This window comes from Stegastes partitus, unplaced genomic scaffold (genome assembly GCF_000690725.1).
Source record: "Stegastes partitus isolate 25-593 unplaced genomic scaffold, Stegastes_partitus-1.0.2 Scaffold1755, whole genome shotgun sequence".
Taxonomy (NCBI): Eukaryota; Metazoa; Chordata; class Actinopteri; family Pomacentridae; genus Stegastes; species Stegastes partitus.
The window spans coordinates 70,639-77,330 of record NW_007579486.1 but is presented as its reverse complement, the minus strand read 5'-3'; the positions used below and the strand labels follow the sequence as shown (position 1 = coordinate 77,330).

Genomic DNA, 6,692 nt, shown 5'->3' with positions numbered 1-6,692 from the left:
CAGCTGAATAAATAAAACAGTGTGAAGAACGTGAGAACATGTGAGCAGAACCTAGTGGACTCTGGTCTCCTCCATGAGAACATGTGAGCAGAACCTAGTGGACTCTGGTCTCCTCCATCAGAACATGTGAGCAGAACTTAGTGGACTCTGGTCTCCTCCATCAGAACATGTGAGCAGAACTTAGTGGACTCTGGATCCAGTCTGTCAGCAGAAATAAAGGAACCAAAGAACCTCAGAGATGAAAGGACTTTACTGAGTTCCTGCTGTGGAGCCTGAACTTTAACGTCGTGAATCTAAACGGGTAGTTTGTAATCCGACACCAGATACTCTGCTGTTAGGAGTAATCTGATTACTGTGAGGGGATACAGCTTACAGTCTTTGAGTGACGTTACTGCTGTTGTGTTGTTGTTTACATGTAGTTAGACTTGTAGGTTTTGGTTCTGAGCTTTAGACATGTTTCTGTTTTAACTCTTCTCCGTCTCTGCTGGCAGGTGTTTTATTACTCGACGGGAATCTTCGCCACCGCCGGCGTCACTCAGCCGATCTACGCCACCATTGGCGCCGGAGTCGTGAACACCGTGTTCACCGTCGTCTCCGTAAGTTTCTGCTGTTCAGGCGTTCAGCTCCGACGCTGCTTCACACCTCAGTGATTAATCAGTTTTCCTGTCTGGGCTGCAGCTCTTCCTGGTGGAGCGGGCCGGACGCAGGACGCTGCACCTGATTGGACTGGCTGGGATGGCCGTCTGCGCCCTCGTCATGACCATCTCCCTGTCTCTGGTGGTGAGTAGGCTTCCTGTTGGATTATCCCTTCAAAATAAAAGCCCTCCTCTGACTGCGTGTGTCCCTCTGAGCAGAAGACCAGCCCGTCGCTCAGCTACCTGGCCATCGTGGCCGTGTTTGGCTTCGTCGCCAGCTTCGAGATGGGTCCGGGTCCGATCCCCTGGTTCATCGTGGCCGAGCTCTTCTCTCAGGGGCCCCGGCCGGCCGCCATGGCCATCTCCGGCTGCTCCAACTGGACCGCCAACTTCCTGGTGGGGCTCGGCTTCCCCAAGCTGGAGGTATCTATCACACGATTCACGGGAAGGTTTCAAACTGAGATCACAAAATGAAGCGATGCCATCAGCAGATCACAGAGGTGGGGCATCATGATTCAGTCGAGGTAGTTTTACTCTACACACCAAATTAACTGTTTGCTCAAATCGGATTCTGTCAAAAACCAAAACTATTCTGCACTCTGTTGTGCAGCTAAAAAGCCATTCGCCACTCGTCTGTGATCGACAGTCAACAATTCAGAGACAATTCAATTCAGACAATTCAGAGAGTTACTAGAAGAACTGCAGGCGGTGAGCAGAGAGGAGACAAAGGAGGGAATTAAAAATACTAATTAAAACTGTAAATAGTTAAATACCTGCACCATGTAGTGACACAAAATGACAGAAAGGAGACACCACTACCCCGAAGAAACAAGAAAAATGAGATGCAAAATGCGTAAAAAAAGAAGCACAAGACCACAGAAAGGAGATAGAAGTGCCCCAAAGAAACAAGAGACGACACAAGCGAGTTATAAAATCACAAAATGACGACTCAAACAACATTGCAAAGAGACAAAACGATTCTAGAGACGCATCAAAAGACCAAAACAAGACACAAAACGAGAGATAAATAAGCACAAAACAGCAGAAAGGAGATAAAACCGTCCCAAAGAGACACAAAACGACACAAGTGAGATAAAATACAGCATAAATGAGACACAACGAGAGAAAACAAAGAGACAAAACTGTCACATAGACGCACAAAACAAGAAAAATGAGACACAAAACCACAGAAAGGAAATAAAACAGTGTCACCAAACAGCAAAACTGACACAAAACAAAAGAAAATGACACAAACAAAAAAAAATGGACAAAAAATGAGAATAAAAGAGAAACAAAACAACAGAGAGGAACCAGAAAGACAGAAGATGAGAAGAACGAGACACAATAAACAGAATTAATTAAAAACAATAAACTAGTTCAACATGTTGAGAAGTGACGTTCCTCTGGTTCAGTCCTGCAGTCAATCATCTCATCCACACCACTTCCTCTCCTGACCACCACCTCTCTGTCTCCTCTCAGGAACTCTGTGGTCCGTACGTCTTCCTCATCTTCATGGTCCTCCTCATCCTCTTCTTCATCTTCACCTTCCTGCGGGTTCCCGAGACCAAAGGACGGACCTTCGACGACATCGCCCAGGGCTTCGCCGCCAGCGCCTCCAAGTCGTCTCCGTCCACGGCGCCGGAGTCGGTGGAGGTCCTGCCAGACAGCAAGGAGCCGGCGCCGATGTCCCCCACCGAGCGGTTCCCCATGGTGGACCTGCCTCCGGAGAAGCACTGAAGAACCTCAGGGAGCCCCAGAACCGCGGCAGGTTCTGCCGCATCGACAGCACTGCAGGGCGAGTTCGGACGAAGCCGACTCAGTGTACTAACGCAGAAATGAGATTTTATTAATTGATGTCCTTAGCGTGCCTTTTTAAAACTTTAAATAGTGTTTTTTAAACATCCCCCAGTTAGAGGTGCTTTAATAATTGACAGCGTTCCCGTAATCCTGCTCCAAACGGGCCGAACTGATTCATTACCAGTGTTTGCTGACGGCTCCAGCTTTTTTTTTGCCGTATAAGAGGATCAGTTTTAAGTCGCCGGCCCTCGGCTCCCCTCAGGGTTCGGAGGTTGCAGGATTTAGGGCTTTTATGAATCGAGGTCAGGCCTGAAAAGCCGGTTTTGGAGCCTGAAGCTTGACCCAAAAAAAAAAAGAGAAAAAAAATCCTGAAACCAGGGGAGCAGCGTGGAGGAGCAGCTCCCACAGTCAGGTGCAGGAAGAAGCACTAAACTTAGAACAAATAAATATATATATAGAGATTCCTGCAGAATCACAAACAGGCTGCACGACGGACCAACGTTTAATGTGCAGCAAGAAAAATGAGCTGAAACACATCAGGGTGAAACAAAGCTGTTTTCATTTCCAGCCTGTCAGACAGAACATCCTTCACTCTGACTGACCGAGAGGCTGTTGAGCTGCAGCTTCACATGAGCAGCAGAGAAACCCTAAAAAAATAAAGATTTTACTTCAGCAGCGTCCCAAACGGCTCCTCTCCACATGCATCCCCCCAAAAACCGTTTCAATCATCCTGGAATGATTCGTTCTCTTCAAGCCTGCTGAAATCTCTTGTTTTTAAAAAAAAAATATATATTTATATATGCAAAAAAGCTCAATTTGTGGCCCTCAGTGCTGCAGGTTATTAAAAATGAGCAGGAACAGGAGAGAAACTTTGAAAAGGAAGATTCGGCTGCGAAAATAAATGGGTCGTATGAAAACATTTCAGCTGCAGATACACATGAGCAGCAGAGAAACTGTAAAAATAAAGATTTTATTAGCAAAAAGAAATCAGCAGCGTCCCAAACGGCTCCTCTCCACATGCATTCTCCTGTAAAATTGCCTCAATCGTTCCAAAATGATTCGTTCTCTTCAAGTCTGCTGAAATTTCTTGTGTTTTTAAAAAATATTTTTATATTTATAAATGCAGAAAAGCTCAATTCAGTGTTGCAGGTTATTAAAAATGAGCAGGAACAGGAGAGAAACGTAATGAATCAGTTGTATGAAAGCATTTCAGCTGCAGAAAACATGATGTTTAATTAAAAAAACATATTTTTTTCATTTAAATCAGCAGCTCAAAGCTCTGAATGACCTAAACTGCCTTTTTCCTAAACACTTGTTTAGATGCAGACTTGCTGCCGTGGAGGGATTCATTCTTAACAAATAGAGATGTTCTGTTTTTTATTTTCAGTATTTATCACCTGACATCGTGCAGCCCCGGTTTGTGCTGATAGAGAAGTACCAGTAGTATTATTGTGCAACGCTGCTGCAGAGCCTCACTTCTAGGATTTCATGGCAGGTTTTAACCAGAACACGTTAATAATGTTTACAGCCAATATTATCAGATTCAAACCTCAGGAGGCTGAACGTGAAGCTGCACGAGGCGTCTAGCTGGTAGAAAATACTTTCATCCATCACTGTACTTGAAGCTTAAAACACCCTGAAATCTCTGAAGCAGCGTTTGTATTTGCTGGTGTTGTGCAGAAACACAGCCGAGCACGGGGAGGTCGGCGGTGCTGAAAACACACTAAATGAACTGTATTTATTGGCATTAACGCACAGCAGAAGTGTCGCTCTGTGTGTGTGTTTGTGTCTAACTGTATGAAACCACGTGTCTGACCGTGTTAACCCCGTTAACGTTGTCTAAATGTTCTTCTGGGTGATAAAGAAGCACTTTTGTGTCGAGCTTGGCTTTTGTTTGCACTTTGACTTCTTCCTGATGACGCCTTTCATGTAAATATCCTGCGTATGTGACGGTTTCTGGTTCCACTCCTGATTCTTCTGGTTCTCGGTGCCTCCGGACCCTCCGGCGGCGCACCGATGCTGCTCTGCATCTCCACAATATTCACGTTGTTGTTGTGTATATTTTGCTCTTGTGTTGGTGTAAATAAACAGAAGTCACATCCAGTTGCTTTGCTCTTATTGTCAGAGTCCGAGGAGCTGAAAGGAAATAAAGTTCTACGTCTTTTGAGGGAAAACTTGATCTGACGTGAGCAGAAACATTATTAATATTCATTATAATTCACTAATTAAACTCGCTGAGGAACAGAAGCTTCATTTGTGAGAAAATAAAAGAAGTCGGGACACAAAACTAATGACAACAAAAATACTGAAAGTCAGTAAAATAATAAAAAAAACTCTGATTAGAACATTTATAATTTAAATCAACTAAAACAAGAACAGCTGCAAGTAAAATAAAATGAAACTAGAAAGGCTGCAGAAAAAAGTGAATTAAATTAAATTCAATTAAAGACTAATTTTGTAGGATGAACAAAGTCCACAAAAACAATTTTTCATCTAATTTATTCAATGAAAATTTATCGTATCAACCAATTATTCAGAAATAATTGTGCAGAGCCTCTAATGAAGATGTTTCTTTTCTGTTCTTGTCAACATAAAGCTGAGCAGAAAGGATTTATTTCAATAAAACAACATAAAAACATCCCTGAAAATCAGCCTCAGCAGCATCTTTGTACAGTTTTTAAAAAGTCTCTGGATGTTATGGAAAATGTCTGTTTAATTTAAATCCTCAATTAATCAATTCTAATGTGAAATTGCACAGAAACAAATAAACTGAAATTAAAATGACTAAATAAATGTAAAGCTTTGGCATCAACTTTCACATAAAGAGCAATATATTTAATTTCAGAGGATTATTACCATTTTGCATACTTCTATGTAACTTAGGAGGCGCTGCATAAATAATATAAAATAATATGTTCTATTAAAAAAATTATAATTGAAACAATATTTAAAATAATAGTTGGTTTGAAGTTTAATGTAATTTACTGTGTGAACAGTATTAAATCAGTTGTTTCCCATAAAATCATGGTTTTATTTTTATTTTTCTTACGGCGTGTCTCAGTAAAAGCAGCGGTGAGCGTTTAAACATCGAAACGCAGCAGAGAAGTAGCGAAAGAGGGTTAAAAAACACCAGCAAGAGCCTCATAAATAAATAAAACTGTGCAGGAGGCGCATCCAGTGATCAGCGCTCTAATTGTCAGCAGTAATAAATGTGATTAATTCCTGATTAAAACGTCCTCAAGATGAAAGAGAAGCCGACAAAAACATGAAATTATTCCTGTTCAATAAACTGATTTCTTCTTTTTTTTGGATCATCAGTTTGTCCACATCAAACTTTAACGCTTCATTGATCCACATGTTCTGACCACAGAGTGTTTAATGCGGTTGGAGCAGGTTGGTCTGGTTTCTGTTGATCCAGCTGCTGCTCTCCGGTGGAGCCTCCGTTAGTGATTCAGCTCAGAACTGAAATATTCAGAATTTACAACCACAAGTTTAAAACCAGAGTCTTTCTGCTGCACACTCGGTTTAAATAATATATTCCTGTTGATGCTTTTCAGGGTTGAAGAGGAATTATTCTGAAACATATGAAGGAGAAAACACGGCTCCACTTTCTGATCCCAAAAGAGCTGCTTCACATCGGAGGTTTGTTTAATACGAAGAACACAAAAGGCATCAATGGCTGTCTGTCTTTATTAGAACGTATTTATAATTTAGTCTCAGACAGAACAGACACACTCCTGTTATAATTATTGATCTGAGTTAAAGCAGCAATAAAACATTTTAAAGGGTTTTTTTGTTTGTTTGTTTTGGATCAATATTCGTTTGGATGTCTGCTCCACGCTGGCATCATTAAAGCAGTTTGTGTTTGCAGAGTCGTCCTACAGACTTCTGCTCAGCGCATTTATCATTTATCCACCGAATCAAAAATAAGTGTTTGTTTTGACTGAACAACAGAAGAAACTACAAACAGCAGCGCTCAGGGTCCATGTGGGTCTAAAAAATCAGTACAGTCCAGCACAAAGCGGACTGGAGCGCATCTCTAGTGTTAATTTATATTAACCCTTTTAGCCCTGAGCTATTTTTCAGGCCTTTTCTCGAAAATTACATACCCATAATAAAAACAGTCTATCTCTGCAACCACAAGGTCTATTTGAATAATTCTTGTGTCATAATAAAAAGAACACTTGTAAGATTTGTTCAGATGTGTAAATTTCAGTATATATGTTACTGGTTAAAAGTAAATGTAGATGGCACACACAC

At 41.6% G+C, this 6,692-nt stretch overlaps 1 pseudogene; it reads left to right on the top strand.

The window, feature by feature from the left end:
• LOC103372435 (solute carrier family 2, facilitated glucose transporter member 3-like) overlaps positions 1-4,535 on the top strand; it is a 15,968-nt pseudogene extending 11,433 nt beyond the window's left edge.
• Positions 4,536-6,692: the final 2,157 nt, after the last annotated feature.